This window comes from Phascolarctos cinereus, unplaced genomic scaffold (assembly GCF_003287225.1).
Source record: "Phascolarctos cinereus isolate Bilbo 61053 unplaced genomic scaffold, phaCin_HiC Scaffold_2;HRSCAF=192, whole genome shotgun sequence".
Lineage (NCBI taxonomy): Eukaryota > Metazoa > Chordata > Mammalia > Diprotodontia > Phascolarctidae > Phascolarctos > Phascolarctos cinereus.
This window is the reverse complement of record NW_027555625.1, coordinates 410,264,045-410,284,999: the sequence shown is the minus strand read 5'-3', so window position 1 is coordinate 410,284,999 and position 20,955 is coordinate 410,264,045.

Here is a 20,955-nt window from a genome sequence, read left to right as displayed (position 1 = left end):
TGGAGCAGAAACAGAAGAGACATAGAAAAAGAGAGAGAGGTGAGGGAAGGAGAGACAGACAGAGAGACAGTGAGAAAGAGAAAGATAGAGACAGAGAAGCAGAGAGAGATGGACAGAGAGAAACACACATGTACACGCACAGAACACTAATTAATGACTGAAGGTATCAGGGAAGACTACCTGGAGGAGATGGCACTTGAACAGAAACCTGAAGTAATACAAGGATTCTGAGAAATGGAAATGAGAAAGGATTATACTTCAGGCATGAGGAACTGCATGAAAACTCCGAGACAGGAGATGGAATGTTGAGTTTAGTCTACATGAAATGGGCCAGTTTTTCTTGAACCCAGAGAGCATGAAGGGCAGGAATGTGAAATGGGAACATTTTTAATGATTGAAGCAAGCACCTTTGATTGCTTGCTTGCTCCCCAGACTCATTGCCCCCCAGTAAATTGAGGTGGTGGTCCCCTCACAAAACTGCCTTTCTCTCATCCTTTCCAAATGCAAAGGGCATTTCTGTCCTGCACCATATTTCTTCTCTGTGAGAACCAGGTCTAACCTTGCTGTTGTGAAGAGGCTTTGTTCATCGATCACCTCCTTCAAGCAATCTCACATCTGACATAAACAAGGCAATCCCATTACCTTGTGGGAGACGGCTCTGGAATTTTATTTAGGAGGCAAAGAAATCTGCAGTTTTCTGTGTGGGGAAGGCTAAAATTCTTCTGAGACTCTGAGCAAGATTTTCTATGTAATCATAGCAATCTAATTATATTCTCTCCATAAAGCAGACTTGTTGAAATCACTTGGCCTAATTAATTGGTACCTTTGTATGCACTGCACTTTTAGGGGAGTGCAGGAATGGGATGGAGACTGTGCTAAGAGATGGACTAAGGAAATAAAAAATTGGGAGGCTTGAATGTTGCCAGCTGAGTTGTGCAGCATTTTGTGCTGTATTGATTGAGAAACACTTGTTAAGCACCTAATATGTGCTATGCACTGGGAAAACAAATGCTAAAGACAGGAGCCCACAAGGAGCTTATGTTCTAAAAGGGAGAGACAACACAAATAGGGAAATTGGTGGACAGGGAAGGGTAAAATCACAGGGATGGCAAAGGCACAAATATGGCAATTAAGTGCCCAGCCTTTCCAGAACCTGTTGTTTACTATTCCCAGAACAAGAAGTGGAAAGGGGCAAGAAGACTGAATGGGAGGCTTGCCAGGTAGGTGGCTTGGAGGAGTGGTTGAAGCCTACTGGACTTGAGGTGTTATCTGTAATCACTCTGGCCTCAGAGTATTACATAAATGCCTTTGTGTTTAGCTACTGGGAGAAGTTTAATCTGAGAAGTTCAAGCCAAGAGACCATCTTCTTCCTCTTGGACTATAGAATAGGAAGAGAGACCTTCATCTTTTGGACTTTCTCTTACTTTCTTAGAAGCATAATGTTTAAATATGTCTATAGGTATTGTCTAGTCTGTCCAACATTTTCATTTTACCTACAAGTAAACTGAGACCCAGACAGGTTAAGTATCATGGAGGCAGAATGGTGCACTGGAGATATGAGACATAATCTCCAATCACAATTCTGCTGTTTACTTCTTATGTGATCTTGGTTAAATTGTTCAGTCTTCTAAATTTCCATTTCTTCATTTGTTAAATAAGGATAATGGTGAGTTCCTTACCTCACAGTTTTGTTATAAGGAAAGCTTTCCTAAATCTTAAAGGGGCAAAATTGTGAATTATTATTATTACCCAAGGACCCAGAGCAAATAACCAGCAGTACCAAGACATGAACCCAGCTCATCTGATTTCAAATTCAGTCATCTTTCTAACATTCCACATTCTGCTCTAAAAAGCTCCCTTTCTTACAAGAGATGCTGGGTTTTGTTCATTGCACAGAACAAATGGAACCAGAAGAGAAGAGCCATGTCCCATAATATAATAATATAATAGACATGATATGAATAACAAATCAAATTTCTATAGTTCTTTAAAGTTTCCAAAATCTTTCTCCCTCAACAACTATGTGGCTGTTTAATATTTATGGAATGGAGCTGCATGAGATGAGTATTGCAAATGTTATTATTGCCATTTTACAGATTAAGAAACAGGCTCAGAGGGGTTAAATCATGTAAATGAAGGATTAGAATTCAGGTTTCTAAGAGGAAGCTCCTGGTGCTTTCCAAGGCATCACCACCCATCCCCCTAGTTTTTTCCCACTATGTTGCCATGGTGCTGAATTTAAACTGTGTTTACCACAGGAATCATATGCCTGAGTTTTCACTCCTTGAGTCTGAAAAAGAACAAAGCTGATATAAAACTCTAAAGGATAGATAGGTTAATGGGGAAGGGGGAAGGAGGAGAAAGGATGTGTCTTGTAGAGTATCTTTTCTCTCTCCTATCTAAGGGAATGGAATGGCTGGGCAGATTGGAAGGAAACGGGGATTCTCCCTGGGAACAATGATGTCGGTTTGCCCTTCTCTTTGACAGCACCTCTCATGAATCCACATCATCCTATTAGCTGATTCTTTGGGGGTGAGAGGGAAAGACATATAAAAGTCAAAGGGAAAGGAAAAGAGAGGACCTGAGTTCAAATCCAGCCTCCGAACGTATAACATTCACTAGCTGTGTGACTCTGGGCAAGTCATTTAACCCCACTCACCTCATATAAAAAAAAAGGAAAAGGAAAAGCATTTGCATAGTGTCAGTCACTGTGCTAAGTGCTGTACAAATATTAGCTCAGTGGATCCTCACAATAACCTTGGGAAATAGGTGCTATTATGATACCCATTTTACAGTTGAGGAAAGTGAGGCAAACAGAGGTTCAGTGACTTATTTATATTCACATAGCCACTAAGTTTCTGAGGCTAGACTTGAACTCTTATCTTCCTGACTCCAGGCCCAGTGTTCTATCCATTGTACCACTTAACTGCATCATTAGGAAGGAAAGGATGGTATGAGATGACGAAAGAGCTCATGGTCTATAGGCTGGAATGTAGAATGTATTAGTAGGAGTAATGTACAATAAGACTACAAAGGTAATTTAGGAACAAACTGTGGAGGACTTTAAGCTCCAGGTAAAGAAGATTGTATTTTATCCTAAAAGCAATAGGGATTCACCAATAGCCTTTGAGCAGGGTAAGGACAAACCTGTGACTTAGATTATTTTGACAGTTATATGAAGGGTGGCTTGAACAAGAGAGATGAGATGCATGCCTCCCAGTTAGGATGCTATTACGGTGACAAGAAATGCTGGTAAGAGTAGCTACATGAGAGGGACAGATGTAAAGAGACATGGACAGAAGTAGAATTTATAGGGAATGGTAGGGGATTTCAATAGGGAAGAACGAGGAGATAAGGATGGCTTGCGATCAAATGATGATGGGAATTACTGATATGTCTTTCGTGAAAGCTGTTTTTGATGAGGGAATGGGGGAGTATGAAGACCCTGGACTCCTGAAACTGCACATAGTAAGCACTGCTTGTTAACTGACTGATAGGGCCTCAGGGCAAGGCAGGGAAGGAGAGAGACAGCCCTCAGGATGGAAAAAGATGCAGGAAGAAGCCACTTTGGCTCCTTCCCAGTTTGCCCAGAATCCATGTTGCTTGTAGCATATATTCAAACTCATCGTGCTCTATTGTGTCCTAGTTTGGGGCTTGGTAGACAACTGACTGTGTCATCCGCTATTGATCAGCCTGTCCATGTCATGTAGGATAATGCCGATAAAGCCAGATTTGGAGACAGAGCTGAGTGTGAATTCTGGCTCTGACCCTTACTAACTACATGACCTTAAATAAGTTATTTAATATCTCTGAGCCTCAGTTTCTCTATCAGTGGAACAGGAATAATAACACCTTTTCCTCTTACTTCATTGCGTCATTGAATGTGCTTTGTACGTCTTAAAATGTATAGTTATAGCCTAGGTTATTATTATGATGATGTCATTATCATCATCACCATTATTTCACTCTGGTAAAAAAGGAAGCAAAACAACAAAGAGATTATTCTGCAGCACCTGGTGCTTTCTTTCATCTAGAAACAGCTTTATTTACAAAGATGAATTGCTAGGGAGTGTGGACTAAGAGCGTGGAAAAATCACTAATAAATTTATCTTTGCTGTAATTGATGGCTTAATGTGACCAGTGGGCAACTCACCCCCAGAAAACCTCCCTTTCCTACAACACAAGAAATGAGTCAAAAGAGCACCAGGCTCTATCAGGAGATCAGGATTTGAGTCCTGAGACTGTACTCAGAGGGCTGCTATTGGGATTGAGGCTTTATATATTGGTCAATTTATTGTTTAGTGTTTCAAACAGTAAATGTATCAGAAAAATCCCAGATTGAGTCAGGTCATTCTAATTCCAGTTCAGCCACTGACCCAGTGTGTGATCGTAAATAAATCCTTTCCCCTCTTTGAGCCTCAGTTTCCTTCCTATGTAAAATGAATGGATTGGACTAAGGTCTCTTTGAGCACTAAAATTCTTAGATTCTACGATTACTTAGGGGAGGGTCATTTGAGGTGGACTTTAAAGGCAGGATAGGAGTTCAACAGGCAAAAGGGAGAGGAATGACATTCTAGGCTTAGGAAATAACTATATTTGAGCAATACTATTAGTGGTCTATTCGGGTACAATTTATTCAAGAAACAAGGTAAATGACTGCAGCATTCACTGCCTGAGATGAGAATGAGATATTATTGGAAAGGCAAGGAGGTAGGAGGCAATGCTGGCCCCTCGAATGCTTAAGCAAAAGAGTTGGAACTTCCCTCAGTGGATAAGAGGGAGCCACTGCAAATTTTAGAGCAGTACTGTGCATAATTAAGATTACTCAGACATTGGTAAGGAAGACTGAAGTGGGAGAGCACGTATCAGCAAGAGGAGGCACTTGATCTAATTTGACTCTTGTTGGATGCCTGTTACATACAAGGTATGGTTCTGGGAGTGTTGGGAGACAAATGCATTAGTCCAATGTGGCAGCAAATTCTTGCTAATATATTTCCTTTCTGTGCAAATCACCCACTAAAACTTCTACTGGTGCAGTATGAATAAACCATTTCAAAAACAAATTTCAGCCTCCAAAATGAGGCGTAGCAATCATGTTCTTTCATCTGAGCCAAGCCATCTTCTCAGTCAACAAAGTGATGTTGATCATGTTATTAATCAGTAATTAACATCGACTTTGAAAATGGCCACAGTAACACATACTGTAATTGTTATTTCTTAAGTCACATTGTACGAGTTTATTTGATTGTGTTAGATTTGTACTTACTAACCTGACCACTTTTATTTCAAAATTCCCCAGGGGAAGGAGAGTAGGGAGGTTTGAATATTGCAAATTTTATATCACTCGGTCAATTTCCTATACATTGTCTAATTTTCTTCCTTCATAAAAGCTGTTTAATGTGTGAGAGTATCTATAGCTAATTGCCCTCCCCTTGTTCCCTCAGCTCATCAAACTGAGACAATTAAAAGGGGGAACCCGAGGGCTGTATTTTTTAAAGGAAACAAAGAGATTTAATTCATTTCCTTCTCAGAAGACAAAGAGAGTCCATTTCCTATAATGAATCAGACAAGATAGGCTATAACTGAGCCATATGATTCTCTCCTTTCTAAAGCCAGTATCTCAACACTAGTTAAATGACTCACAGGACTGAACAAATAACACAAAGATGACTGGACACACACAGCCAAACCAGACCACATCTATTCTGGGTCCAGGTCTTCAGTTATTTATAAGAAAAACATGAATAGCATAGGGATGGGAATAGAGCCTGGACCTGTAATTGGTACGGGAATCTCCAAAATGAAGACATTCTCTCTACTGGTGCAAGTAGGCAAATGTTGTGCAACTCACAGTCTTAGAGAATTACCTAATATTGGAAGCTTAAGGATTTGCCCACAGGCATGCCGCCAGGACAGTATGTATCAGAACTGAGACTTGAACCTGTCTCCCTGGCTTTAAGGACAGTTCTCCATCTACTGTTGGGGGCTACATATTTTGTACAATTGTTGTTCAGCTGTTTCAGTCACCTTCAACTCTTCATGACCCCATTCTGTGGTTTTCTTGACAGAGATACTGGAGGAGTTTGCCATTTTCTTCTCCAGTTCATTTTATAGATGAGGAAACTGAGGCAAACAGGGTTAAGTGGCTTTCTCAGGGTCACACAGCTAGTGAGTGTCTGAGGCCAGATCTGAACTCAGGAAGATGAGACTTCCTGACTCCAGGCTGGGTGCTCTCTCCACTGTGCCACCCAGCTGCCTGTGTATTATGACCCACATGCAAAAACCTACTGCTGTAAGATATATGTTGTGTCTCTCATGCAAAAACATACCTTTTGTCTTTTATCTGTCCATGGCTAGATCAGTCCTGCCCTTGACAGTGTGGGGAACTATTTAGAACCTGGATCATGGACCTGAGTCCATGAACTTTGAAAAAAAAATACACACACACACACACACACACACACACACACACACACACACACACACACACACACATACTAACAACTATAATTCAATGTAGTTGGTTTCCTTCGTAAGCCTATGTATTTCATTTTGTGTATTGAATAACATTATTCTGAGAAGAGGTCCATAGGCTTCAACAGAGTGCCAAGGGGCCCACAATACCCAACAAAAGCTAAGAAACCCTAATTTAGCATCATTCCACACTTGTTTGAAGCAAGGTTGTTAGAATTACAAATTTACTTACTTCTCAACTTTTGATAAAAAGAATAAACACAGTAAGTGACCCACTAGGAGGTACTAGTAATCATAGAATTAAGTGCAAGAAGAGTATAGCCAATCAGTTTGAGCACATCTCTCCACTTGGGGCAAATAGGCAGGCTCACCAGCCCCTGTGAGAAGGCAGACTCAACCCCTGATTGGTTTTCGATGACTGAGGTTCAGTACCTTCCTGATGATTGGCTGGCTGGGACTCAGGTGGACGGAACATTGTCACAGGAGCTACCCCTTTCTACAAGTATGTCAAAAGGCAACAAGCCCCTCCCAGCCCCATTTCAGTCTCCTTTCCACATTTTCCCCTTGTAGCTTTGCTCCCAGGGTTCTGGGATAAGGGGGGAAGGAGAAGGTGGAAAGGAAGAGACTTTTCTCTTTCCTCTCTCCCTCGGGAGAAACATACGGTGATGTGTCAAAAACACATTGCCAAAGTAGATATGCAATTACATGTGGCCAAAGAGGATTAGCCTAATAATGGGCTTTCCTAGGTCTAGAAATGACGATATCTGGATCACTGAAAGATTTCCCACTAAAGCATATGGCAGAAGAAGACACGTCCATTCGGTCTAGGACAGAAGTAGGTAAGCAGTGCTTCTGAGAAGGAAGGATTTTAAGCTCCCAAGCAATTTCTCCATCCCAGAATCTAAACTTCTGGACAAGGAGGAGAGATGTCCTGACCAAGACCAATCTTGTACATCATTTTATGGGCAATCTCCAGACTGAGAGCTTCTAAGTTCAAGAGAATATTTAGGCACTTGATTTTCCAAAGAAAGAATAAGATTGCCTGTGCTTTCCTGGAAAGCATCCAGCCTTGAAGAAAAACCCAGGACTAGCTACGGAGCTGAAGATGGAGCAGGTAAATGCTGGAGCCAGTTAGAATTGATCTGAAACCTGACGGTTGAATTTTTCAGCATGAGCATTTACATTTCAGAAACTGGCAAGAGTTACAAATCAGGGCTCGATTTGCTGTTTTGTTGATGTCTAAATTTAACATAGAGAAAATGTTAATAATGCAGATTAAATTTGAAAGTTTTCTATGTATACATTTGTGGGGTAGGGTGGGGCAGCCAGTTGTTAAACATTTACTGGAACACTACTGGTAAAAGATGAAAGCTATACTATGAAGTGCACAGAGCACCAGGCCTGGAGTCAGGAAGACTCATTTTCCTGAGTTCAAATCTGGCCTCAAACATTTACTAGCTCTGTGACTCTGGGCAAGTCACTTAACCCTGTTTGCCTTGGTTTTCTCATTCATAAAATGAACTGGAGATAGAAATGGCAACCACTCCAGTATCTTTGTAAACCCCAAATGGGGTCATGAAGAGTTAGACATGACTGAAACAATCAAACAACAATAACAACATTATGAAGGGATGGAGAGAGAACAAAATGGACGTTGATACCTCCTGTCCCCCATTACTATGGTGAATTAGTTATAGACTGATGGGAAAGGGATTGCTTCTCATTCAGTAGGCCCAAAAGTATTGGGGGAATCTCCTCAAAGTGTAATTAGTACGTATCTTGGTGGGACTATATTAAAGGTCCCATGGGAATAAGAGACTCACCAGAGTATCAAATGTCTTAGTGACAATCTAAAGTTTGACTCTTTGTGAGAGAAATTCATGGGCTATTTGAATTGCTCATGCATTTTTTGCCGCTGATTATGAGCTCCCGTGAGTCTTTTGTATCTTCTTCATTTTCTGTGGCATGAAATAAATACCATTCCATACTCAACCTTCATTTATTATTTTTACTCACTTTTGGAAGAGCCGGGATATAACTTACACGTAAGCAATATCTGGAGACTTTCCTGGAGTAACTACAGGTGAAGGTAATGAGCCAAAAGAGGGAGCGTGACTCTGGATCAGACTCAGGAGGCATTGGCAAGGGGAGGTCTCAATGGGTTGTATTCCAGGAGCTTGTCATTGGTGAGAAGTTAGTTTCAGCCTAAGATGTCAGATCTTTGGAGCTCCACACATCTTTGGCATCCTTCCTGTTTGTTTGTCTGTAGCTAAACTACTTAGCTTCACACAGGATGAGTTAGGATAGCTTGTTCAGCTATTCATTTTGAGTTGCCCAATGCGATCTCCCTCCTGCCTCCATCTCCCTGGTGTAAGCAGACAGAATGAGAGAATGCCATCATCACAGGACCCTAAAGGGCAGAATGTTGCTTCCTGTGTCCCAGAGCTAGCAACTTCCCTTTTTGTGATTCAGCCACCACCTGCTGAGGCAAACCCCGGGCCGATCGTTTTTGCTCCTGTTCTCTCATCCCAGTTTGTGTAGCCATACCTTTCTCTAGTCTCTCTCTTATTTGCTTGCTATCCCTTGGGTCCTCTGAAAAGCCAGGCTTTGCTGTTAACAAACTCTCCTTCATCCTAGACGTCTCCAGTTACTGTCTCTAACACAAGATGCTTTGCTGTCCTGCTCTCAACATGCTAGGCTGGGAAGAGAAGTAGACATTCTTTTCTCCTCATAGGAACTTCAGGCTCTCTGTCCCTCTGCTGACCTCACACGGGAACCCAGTCTCCTTTGAGATTCACTCCACACATCCGTATCATCTGGTCTAGATCCTGGTTCCTATAATCAACTGGCCTCCTTCGTTCTTTTCTCTGAGATGTCAGTATCTGGCTCATGTTCCTCCTCTGCTCTTCTTTTCAGGCATCAGTATATATTCTCACGTCCCCTTCAATACTCTGGCCTCCTGATTCCTCAATTGATAAGCTTGTTGTTGTCGTTCAGACACGTCTGATTCGTTGTGACTGTACAGACCGTAATCTCTGTGAGGTTTTCTTGACAAAGATGCTGGAGTGGTTTGTCATTTCCTTCTCCAGTAGATTAAGGCAAACAGAGGTTAAGTGATCTGTCCAGGGTCATACAGCTAGTGTCTGAGGTCTGATGTGAACTCAGGTCTTCCTGACTCTAAGCCTTGTGCTCTATCCTAGCTACCCTAAATAAATATAAACACACACCAATGCTCAGAGTATTAGTATGTTACAGGTAGAAGTGCTTTTAGGGGTCATCTGGTCAGTCCAGTTACTGTTGTCGTTGTTCAGTTGTGTCTGACTCTTCGTGACCCCATTTGAGGGTATTTTTTCTTTTTCTTTTGTTTTTGGCAAACACACTGGAGTAGTTTGCCATTCCCTTCTCTAGCTCATTTTACAGATGAGGAAACTACAGCAAACAGAGTTAAGTGACTTGCCCAGGGTCACACAGCTAGTAAGTACCAGATTTGAACTTATGAAGATGAGTCTTTCTGACTCCACCTAGTTACTAAAATTACCAATAACTACATATTCACTTTCCCTAAGAGTCCCACAAGGAGGGCTATAGCTTATCTTCGACTATAATTGCCATCTCTATGATCCTAGACTCTAAAATTCTTCCCTACCACCAATCATAATCCTTTGTCCTTTCATTCCTCCTCTGTCTAAACCCTTCACAATTTGTTTCTTAACCTCACTAGAACCTCTAGTCCCTTCATCTGTCCCTGTTCTTTCAGTCCATCATCCCTGTCCTTACTTTCTTCTCTTTTTTTTTTTTTTTGGTAATTCGGGTTAAGTGACTTGCCCAGGGTCACACAGCGAGTAAGGGTCAAGTGCTTGGTTTGAGGCCAGATTTGAACTCAGGTCCTCCTGACTTCAGGACCGGTGCTGTATCCACTGGGCCACCTGGCTGCCCCACTTTCTTCTCTTCTAATCGATGACCCGATAGTTGATCAGTTCTGTTGTTCTCTGTCCTCTACCCTTGACTTTTCCCCTTTGATCCAGTGTTTTATGATGAAATTGTTTTTTTAAAAACTATTTGCCAAGACAAACCCTTAAACTTATAATTTTAATTTCCTCCACTCTTACCTTCTCTAGGTCCTTGATCCACTGGCCATTAACTCTATTTCTCTCCTCTTCTCTTTCTTTGTTCTATTCCCTTTTGCCAGTCATGCCTTGCCAGCCCTCAACTCAATGTCACCCTCAACACAGGTCTTCTCCATCCCTACTCCCATTCCAATGAACGCACCCACAGAAATCACATCGTCATGCCAAATTGTTATCTTTGACGTAGATTTATGTTATTGTTTCTTAACTGGGCTGTCACAACTGTACAGCACCCATTTTTTTGTATGTATTTGTTTGATGTTTAAATAACATGAAATAAGAACTATTCACAAAATTTCCACCTTGTACAGCAAAAAAATAAATTGTCAATGTGAAAAAAAGAATTGATTCTCTCTTTCTATCTACCGTGCCTATTACAAACCCTCTCTATCCTCAAGCCATATATGCCAGCCCCTCTTCTGTGGATCTTGGCAGAATATACATCAGCATCATGAGTTTCTATTTCTCCCTTACACCCCTCCTCAAGCCCCTTTCCACGTTCTTAATCTTTGCTCCAATTTCTGATGATGAGGTTTGCCAGGGCAAACCTCTCAGCCTCTCTCTTGTATTTCTTCCCAGTCTGTCTCTACAAGCTGACCCCACTGAACATTTGCAATATTTCTATCATCTTTTACTCTCCCCTTTCTTCTGGCTTTTAACTTCCTGCCAACAAACACATCAAGGTCTCCCATATCATTAAAAAAAAAAAGACCATTTGTTTGACATTATACTGCACTGATGATATCATCCTGTCCTTTCACTGCCAAACTCCTAGAATCACCTACATTCAGTCATGGCCTTGCCACCTACGTATTTCTCCACGCTGTGGAACTTGCTTCTGACTATACCACTCAGCTAAAACTGGTGATTCACTCCTAAGTTACCAACAGTCTTTTTGATTGCTAAGTTTGACGGTCCTTTGTCAGCCTTCAACCTATTTGACCTTTCTGTAGTTATGAACATTGGTAAACATCCACTTCTCCTATAGAGTCACTCCTCCCTTGGCTTTTGTGGCCCTGTTGGTCACCCTCTTCTCCTTGATACTGTCTTCTCTCTAGGGTTTCATGACACTGTTCTCTCTTGTTTCTCCTTCTACCTGTCTGACCACTCCACTCTCTCCTTTGTTGGATCTTCATTCAGGTCATACCTGCTAACTCCAAGGCTCTGTCCATGGCCCTCTTCTTTTCTTCTAGATGTTTCACTTGGTTATCCCATCACGTATCAGCTCTATGCAGATGACTGTCAGATCTACTCAATCAACCCTAATCTCTCTCCCAACCTGGAGCCTCAAGTCTCCAATTGCCTCTTAGACACTTCGAACTGGACATTCTGTAGACATCTTAAACTAAACGTATCCAAAACTGATTTCGCTATCATCCCTCCACCAAACTGTCCTAACTCCCCTATTATCATCAAGGGTATCACCATCCTCCCAGTCCCCCAGGCTCACATCCTTGACTTTTCACTCTCTTCCTTTCTCTATCCTTTTTATGCAATCAATTCTGAAATCCTTTTGTTTCTACATTTGTAACATCTCTCATATATGCCCCCTTCCTTTCCTCTGACACTTCAACCCCCCTGGTACACACCTTCATCACCTCATGCCTAGACTGTTGCAAAAGACTGCTGGTTGGTTTCTCAGCCTCAAACCTCTCCCACTCCATCCAATTCATCCTCAATACTCAGCTATAGAAGTGATCCTTCTAAAGTGCAGGTCTGACCCAATCAACCACCTATTCCATAAAAACTAGTGGCTCTCCATTACTTCCAGGATCAAATATATAATCCTCTGACTTTTAGAGCCCTTCATGACCTAGTCCTTTCCTACCTTTCCAGTCTTTTTACACCTCACTCCCCAGTAAATATTCTGCAATGTAATGACACCAGCCTCACTGTTCTTCCCCCATGATATTCTATCTCCCAACTTCCAGCATTTTTACATACTGTTACCTCCTAGTTTCCCTGTTTTCCTTCAAAGCTCAGCTTCAGTTCCACCTTCAGCAAGAAGGCCTTTTCAGTTCTCCTTTCCACTCTTACTTTATCCCATTTGTATATAGTTGTTTGCATGCTGTCTCTCCCCCATTGGACTGTGAACTCCTTGAGAGCAGGAACTGTCCTTTACCTTCCTTTATATTGGCACATAATAGGTATTTAGTAAATGCTAGTTGACTGATTTCTCTTTCCTGGTTTTCCTCTTTTGTTAAGTCACCATTGTTCTCCCATCCACTAAGCATGGATAGACTTCTAGAATGGGTCCTCCTTTTTCTCACTCTGTATTCTTTCCCCTATTAACTTTCTAATCATGTCTATGCAGATGCCTTCCCAACTTTTTTTTGTATTATCCTGCCATAACCTCTTTCCTGAATTCCATCACTACCACCAGAATCTCAAATTCAAAATGTGCAACGTGGGTACTCATTAGTTCCTGCATATATCCACCAAACATCTCTGTTTCTGTATCTTCTCAGGTACCTAAGCTCACAGCTTCAGTCATTCTTAACTCACTCCTCTTTTTACTTCTTCTCATGTCTATATCATTTCCAAATCTTGCCAATTTTACTTCCACTACATCTCTCCCATACATTCCCATCTACCCATTTAAATTCCATTCCTCTAAATCAGGTCTTTATCACCTCTCATCTGAACTCCTGAAATAGTCATCTAATTGGGCTCCCTGCTTCCCAGCTCTCTGGCCTTGTAACCAAAACTAACAAAAAACAGACTAAAAGACTAAAACAAAAAGCAACCTTAATGGCTCCCTCTTGCTTTTCGGATAAAATACAAGTTTCTCAGCCTGGCATGTAAATCTCTTCATTATCCGGTTCCCACTTTTCCTCCACCAATTTCTTCTTTCTCCCCTTCAGTCAAGGTTATCCAGCCAATTTGGGCAACTAGTGGTTTCCATCTCTCATCTCTGTTCCTAGAGACAGGCCAATAAAGCTCATTAGAACAGGTGTTTATGAAAAGCTTACCATATGCAAGGAATCGTAAGAGGTTACAAGAATAAAGTATAAAACATTCCCAGCTCTCCAAAAGCTAGGATATTAAGGTAAAATTCCCTCATTTATCTCAATCTCTTAGAGTTCTTATCTTCAAGGCTCCATTCTGGTCTTGCCTCCTCTGCAAAATTTTCCTTTATTTTCCTAGTTGTCAGTGCATTTTCCCTCCAGAAATCACATCACGTTTACCTATATCTAGCTGTATGTGATGTCCTTCCAATAGAATGGGAGCTCCCTGAAGGCCAATATTGTTTGCTTTCTGTTTATATTCCCAAAGCCTAACACAGGACTTACATTGAATTAGTCATAATAAATATTGGTTTAATTGAACTGAATTACAGATATCCACCATTAACATTTGCCATTTTGGCGATTCCTGACTGGGGAACCTTTGTAGTGGGCCAGATGGAACATAAAAACCAGAAATTTATCCAATGCTCAGGAACAGTGGTGAAAAGCTGGCGCTCCCTACCCTTACTCTCCACCAACATATTTGGTCACCAATGATTATAGACAGAGTTGTGTTGATAAATGTTTAACAATTGGTTCTCAAAAAAAAAGTAAGATGCATTTAAGCTTCATCTGCATATTAACATATTCTCCATCACTTTCTTAAGTCTGGACAATCACAAAACAATAAATCATGCTACAGTTTCTATGATTTGCCAATTTCTAAGGTGTAAATGCTCATACTGACAATTTAAGTATGCTTCTCACAAGCAGAGGAGCTGGCTCCAATCCATCTCTGATTATGATGACCTCTGCTTCCCCACTGATAAAAAACTGTGATTGACTTGATCCTCTGAGGAGTGACAGTTAGTAGGGAGTGGAGAGGTGTATACTGAGAAAGTTTGGAGGTGATGTCAATATAATGGAAAAACTACCTTACCAATAGTCAAGAGTCCTGAGTTCTCACGTACTAACTCTGTCATTTACCCACCAGGTCCATCTAACCTGGAACCGGTCACTTCCCTCCTCTAGATTGTCAGAAAATATTAACTCTCCAACTTAGTGGTCATCTAAGTCATTGTGCATCTCCATACCTCAAGTGCTTTACTGTATAATGGGTACCCGTTTCACAGGGTTGTTGGAGGGAAAACACTTAGCAAACCTTAAAGCACTATGAAACCATGAATTATTATTCTTGTTAATGATTATTATCATTTTGACAGCTGTGCTGCCTGGTATTTGAACAAGCGGGAAGCAACATTTCAATCTAACATTGCTGTCGCTTTCCTACTGATAAAGAGACCAGCTGTCAGCAGGGACATCTGTCATATTTGACGACACTTGAGAATTCAGTCAGCTACAGCTTTCTTTAAATCGACAGTAAGGTCTTGAGGACGTCCAAAGCAGTGACCTTCACATGATGCATTGGCATGGGTCTTGGGGGTCTTCTCTAGCAAAACACATCCTTCTGTGGCTCATGCATAGACTTAGCCAGGGTTGCTTTATGCAGATCTCCATGTTTCAGTAATTCGCAGCTGCCTACATATTCAGATAGTTCTCAGCTTGCTCAGAAATACTATTCATGCATGGTTCTTAAAGTCCCAGCTCTGCTAACTTATTACATCATGGTAGAGAAGCCCCTTCCCATCTCCAGCCTTCTTTTTGCCTCATTGATAGTTAGAGAATGTGCAGGAAACCCCGAGACAGAGATGGGAGGCAGCATGTGCCAGTAAATCAAACCTCCACCACTACCTTGACTATCATTTCCCCTCAGATCTTGATGGACACAGCCCAGAGCTATGAACTCAAAAACCTTGGAAGTAGTAGGGTTCCCCAAACCACTGGAAGGGTCTGTTTCCAGCTAGGCCCCTGTAGTCATCATCAAGGGGAGAAATCACTGTGGAAAAGGAGAATAGCTTTCTCACAATCACCAGCAATAACTGTTAATCGACTGCCACAAACAGGCCGATAGTCACAAGAGCCCCACACCCGCTTCCTGCTTCCAGTCCAGCCCTCACAGCCATTATTTGCAATTGAATCTCTGGGTCAAAGAGTAGGGACATTTTAGTCACTTTTTTTTCCTAATTCCAAATTGATGTCCACAATGGTTCAGTGAATTCATAGTTCCACCAAAAGTATATTAGTGTGATCATCTTTCCACAACCCCTCCAACATTGATTATTCCCACTTTGTCACCTTTACCAATTTTCTGAGTGTGAGACAAAGGTGTTTTGATCTGCATTTCTTATTATTAATGATCTGAGGCCTTCTTTCATGGGGTCGATAATATATCAAAAAATCATCGGCAGATTCTGCCGTCTCCTGGAGTCTTCTGTGTGAGACTACTCTATTATGTAATCTGAACTGCCAATCTCTGTTTTTATCCCCAGTTTCACACCTGAGACATTTGATTGGAACCCAGGAAGATGATTCAGACAGCTTGCCTCGTCTTCCTCTCAGCTCTGCCACTCAGTAAACTGCCCACAGTCCAAAACCGTAGAAGGCCAGAGCTGGAAGGAACTTCAGAGATCATCCAAGTGGCCTTATTTTACAGATGAGGAAACTGAGGCCTAAAAAGATTGTCTTTCCAAGGGTCACACCAGTAGGATATACTTTCCAGATTTAAACTCAGAACTTCAGACGTCAATTCCACCAAGTCACGTCTTTCCCCTCACAGTCAGTTCATTCTAGAATTTTGCATCAGCAGGACAGGGGAGATCAAATGGGCCCCAGGAGAGGGGTTACAATTTATCCAGAAAGATGAGGCACAACTTCCTTTTTCTCCTTGTGTTCTCCATCAGCATCCATTCTAAATTTCCAATCTTAGAGAGTTGCTTGGATCACAGAGACATTGACTGGTCTAAGGTCACACAATCAGTAGATGTCCAAGATGGACACTTGAACTTCAGTCTTCCTGACTTCAGGGCTAGCCCTTTATCTACTAAGACCAGAAATTTAGAATGGGTGCTGATTTGCATTGACAAAGAGAGTCTCTTCACTGAAAGTTTCCTGCAAAAATAAAACCACAGGACCGGGCCAAAAGAAATAATAAAAATCTCTTCCCAGATGGAACCCAGAGTATGCTTGTTATCGTCCAGCTTTTTATTTAAGATTCTGTTTTAAAATGTTTCATACTCAACTGTTTTAAATGTTGTGATTCTCAGTTTCACAACCAAAGAGTTTTATTTTAGAAGATTAATTTTTTTTTCTATCACCCTCCATTTTTCTCTCTGCTGTAAATGTGTCCTCTCCGCCTCCATGTCCACCTTTATTGTTGCAATATCACACAGGAGAGGGAAAACAGCATATTATACTTTGCTGGGTCAGCTCCTGGGACACCACTTTCTTTTACCTGTGAATACTGACCCTGTAGTGGGTGGTCCAACATGAGAACAATCTTTGAGAAAGGAAAACAAGACCCAGCTCTGTCATTATTTCTCTGAGCCTCAGAGGCCTTGTGCATAAGACAGGAAGGTGGTGTTACTGGGCTAGGTGATCTAAAATTTCAGGGGGTGGGGAACCTGTAGCCTCGAGGCCCTATGTGGCCCTCTGGGTCCTCAAGTGAGGCCCTTTGACTGAATCCAAACTTCGCAGAACAAATCCCCTTCATAAAAAGGTTTGTTCTGTAAAACTTGGATGTGGTCAAAGGCTTCACCCAAGGATCTAGGAGGCCTCAAGGCCGCAGGCTCCTTACCCGTGATGGTTTCCAGTTGTAAACTTCTATGAGTGCCTCAAAGGGATGTCCTGATATTCAAATAAAATCCTCTTTATAAAGTCTCCTCTCCTTTTCAAAATTATAAAGTACTATGTAAATATCAACTATTGTTAATGTTTTTATTTCTGAAGAGCAGGGTCTGGTCTCACTCTCCCAATCTGAGTTGATGGCCAGGTTGGGTCCTCAGAGAGCAGCTACAATTTCTTCCTTCAGGGCTCTCTAGAAGTAACCCTGAACAACAGTGGAATTTTTCCTATATATTCCTACATACATTCCTAAATATTTCCTACACATTCCTACATATTTCCTACATCTGTGGTTAGGAAGATCTGAGTTCAAATCTAGCTTCACTTTCTAGGCAAGTCATTTAAATGCTTTATATCTCAGTACCCTCATCTACAAAATAGAAATAATAATATCGCCAACTTCTCAGGATTGTTGTGCGGATAAAATGAGCTAATATTTGTAAAGCACTTTACAAACCTTAAAACCCTATAAAATGCTCACTATCACTCATAAGCCCCCATATGGTGTGATTTCCCCATCCTAGTATCACATAACTAGCTTATATCTCCCCAATCATCTAATTAATATAGTATATTATTATTGACTAATTAATATATAAAATATTAATGTAATAATCAATATATCATATCATTGTTGATTAATATAATAATTGACAAATTATTGTTGATTAATTAATACATAATAATTAGTGTAAACATAATCAATTGGTTAATTAAGTGATATCTTATTTTTACAAATATGTATTTATAGAGAAGGTATAGCAAGGACTGAAGTACAACTACAGCCTGCCAAGCCAAGGGGCACACCCTTCCCTCTGAGCACCCACTCGATCTCTGGGGAAAGTGGAGTGGACTCAGACAAAGCAGCTGCCATGAAATATCCCCCTAACTAATATCATGGCAGGGGGCGCTTCCTGGCTCTGGGAGTCCTTTTCTTCCTTTGTAGATTACCAACCATTCACTTCTGGCTGTGGTGTAGCCAATGGATGACATTCCCTCACTCAGCTTGGGTGGTTTCTTGCTAGTATAGGTCAAATAGGTTTTAGCTGCTGAGGCTACTGACAGACTCTGCTTCTGATTCCCACTGCTGTATTCCCGGTGACTCTTTTGACCTTTTGAAGCTCACAGTTCCACAACCTGGTCTGTTCTGGTTCCAGAGACTCATTCCCCTAAGATCAGGAAAGAATAAATAGGAGACCTAAGAAATAGAAGTGCCATGTATTCATAGCCATGCGGTGGCCAGGTGGCTCCCCTACTTGGTAGCAAAGAGAAGTTCTTGTCTTTCTCATCCCACAGGGAAAAGAGGAAGAATGCATCCCCTCAAGCCTTTTGTATGCACACCAGGGTCCAATTGAGCTGATTAAAAGCTGATTTTTATCAGCATAAAGCCCACAAGAAGCAGTCAGAGGCTACCTGTACATGCTCTGCAGTGGGGTGAGGGCCCTTTCCTTACACATGTCTGAAACAGGTTTCCCCATCCTCTATGTGGGTTGGTACCAGGCATGGCATTTGATGCATGCTGTAAAACAGGGGTATCTAACAAGACACATGAGGCCCATGACACTCCTGAGTGTGGGCTTACCCAGATTAAAATGTGATTGGGAATATTTAACAAAATAAATAAAAGTACACAAATAGATAATGTCACATTTTAAAACTAAGTCAATATGCAGCCAGCAGAGATCCTTAAGTACAGTTTAGTGGTCCCCGCTTCTATTTGAGTTCAATAGTACGACTTTCAAGTGCTTAGACTTGGGTGAATTCTAAGAACCAGTTGAATTTGGAGAAGATAACCAAACCCATTTGAAGATGTTAACAATTGACTCACTATACCTGTGGTGGCCCTTCATTTTTCCAGCTAATTCCTCAGAGCTGAGATGGTGGCCATCTTGCCTGGCCACCTGTTAGCTGTGTGACCTTGAGCAAATCACTTTACTGCCCTGGGCCATTCTTCCTTAGCTATAGAATAAGGAGGATGGACTATATTGCTACTAAATTCCCTTCCAGATCTACCTCTATCATTTTATCACCCAGACAAAAGTTGATAAGGATTTGAAAATAGTATGTGGGGAAAAGGAAAAACTGGTCACAACTGATTCTATTTCTGCTTCCCCTTCCTTCCATTCATCCCTGTATCCCTTTCTTTTTCTAGTCTTTGCTCTCTTAAGTACTTTCTTTTCCTCTTTTTTATTGCCATATACCCCCATACATAAATTCATCTTTCTTTTCCATTTTCCTTTAACACTTTAAATCTCTGTTTTTCTTTTGTTCACCCACATATCATCTCCCTTTCAAGCTTTTTTCCTTATTCCCTGTTCTAACTGCCTTTTTTTCTGTTCCTTCTCCCTCTTTCCTCCTACTTTCCATTATTTAATATTCTATGAGATTTTATAAATTTTAAACTTCTCAGAAAAGAAAGAGAAAGAAACAATAATTTATCAGGCTGGGCAAAGAACGCCTTAGGGATACAGAAGAACACTCTGGCAATTAAAAGCGTGAAAATGGCAGATTCATTAGCTATCTACATACATTATTAAAAACAGCAGAAACAAGAGCTCCTTCCTATTATCTTGCTTCTGTTAGGAGCACAAAGGTGAAGACTCACAGCTTTTATTTGGAATGCATCTCCTTCCCCAGTGGCAACTGTTATCTCCTTTTCCTGCCTCTCTCCTCTTATCCTACCTTGCAGTTTATAGAGGGATTCATAGTCTTCAGAGTCTAATCATTTCTTACAGAAGCCTATAAGGTAGGCTGCATTGTATAGTGAAAAAGAGCACTAGATCTGGGATCTGAACCTGGGTTCAAGCTCCTTCTCTGTTGCATACTATCTGGGTAACGTTAGGGGAAGTTACCAAATTTCTCTGTATGTCAATTTCGTTCTCCTTTGGATGAAGGTGTTGGACAAGATGATCTTTAATATCTCTTCTAGCTTTAAACCTTGAGACCTCTATTTTAATAGAAAGAAGGCAGCAATTTAGATTTAACTTGTGGATTGCAGGGAAAAGATTTTGAGTTTTGCCTGTACTGCTACCTCCTCCACTTTGCAAAGCAAAATTCCATTGTAATGTGCATGAATGGCGTTAGTTGCCACGGAAATGATGGCTATTAAAGTTTACTTGCCTCAACCCCAAAATCAAGCAGGCCTGTAGGAATTTTCATTGAGGGGGAGGAGAGTGGATGAAGAAAACAGCATTTTTTTTTTCTTTTTGCTATACTGGCTGGGTGTATCTCGGGTTCAACACACAAAGAGCTGAAATATCACTTAAATGACACATAGGACAATTTTCCTTCGAACTACTTTCTGCTTAGTGTTTTGAATTAGATTTGCTGATCTCAACTCAATAGCACAAATATTGATTAAGTGCCATGTGGGTTCAAAAAAGGTCAAGGAAGATAAAAACAGATTTTCTTCTTTGGGAATACTCAATGAAACATTTGGATACTCTTGTTATTTCTCTAAGTTTACTCCAAAAGCTGCTCTAAAATTGTTAGTCTTTTCCCCCTCTGTGTGAATTCTTTAATGTCTTCTTGATTTTTAATGGGTATATTTTGTCTTCCAAAAGAGTACTTAGATTTGTTGGAAAACTGATCCTGGGATTGTGTGACATGTATTTATTTATTTATTGGTTCTTAATTTTATGCATGTCATATTCTAACTTCTTTAG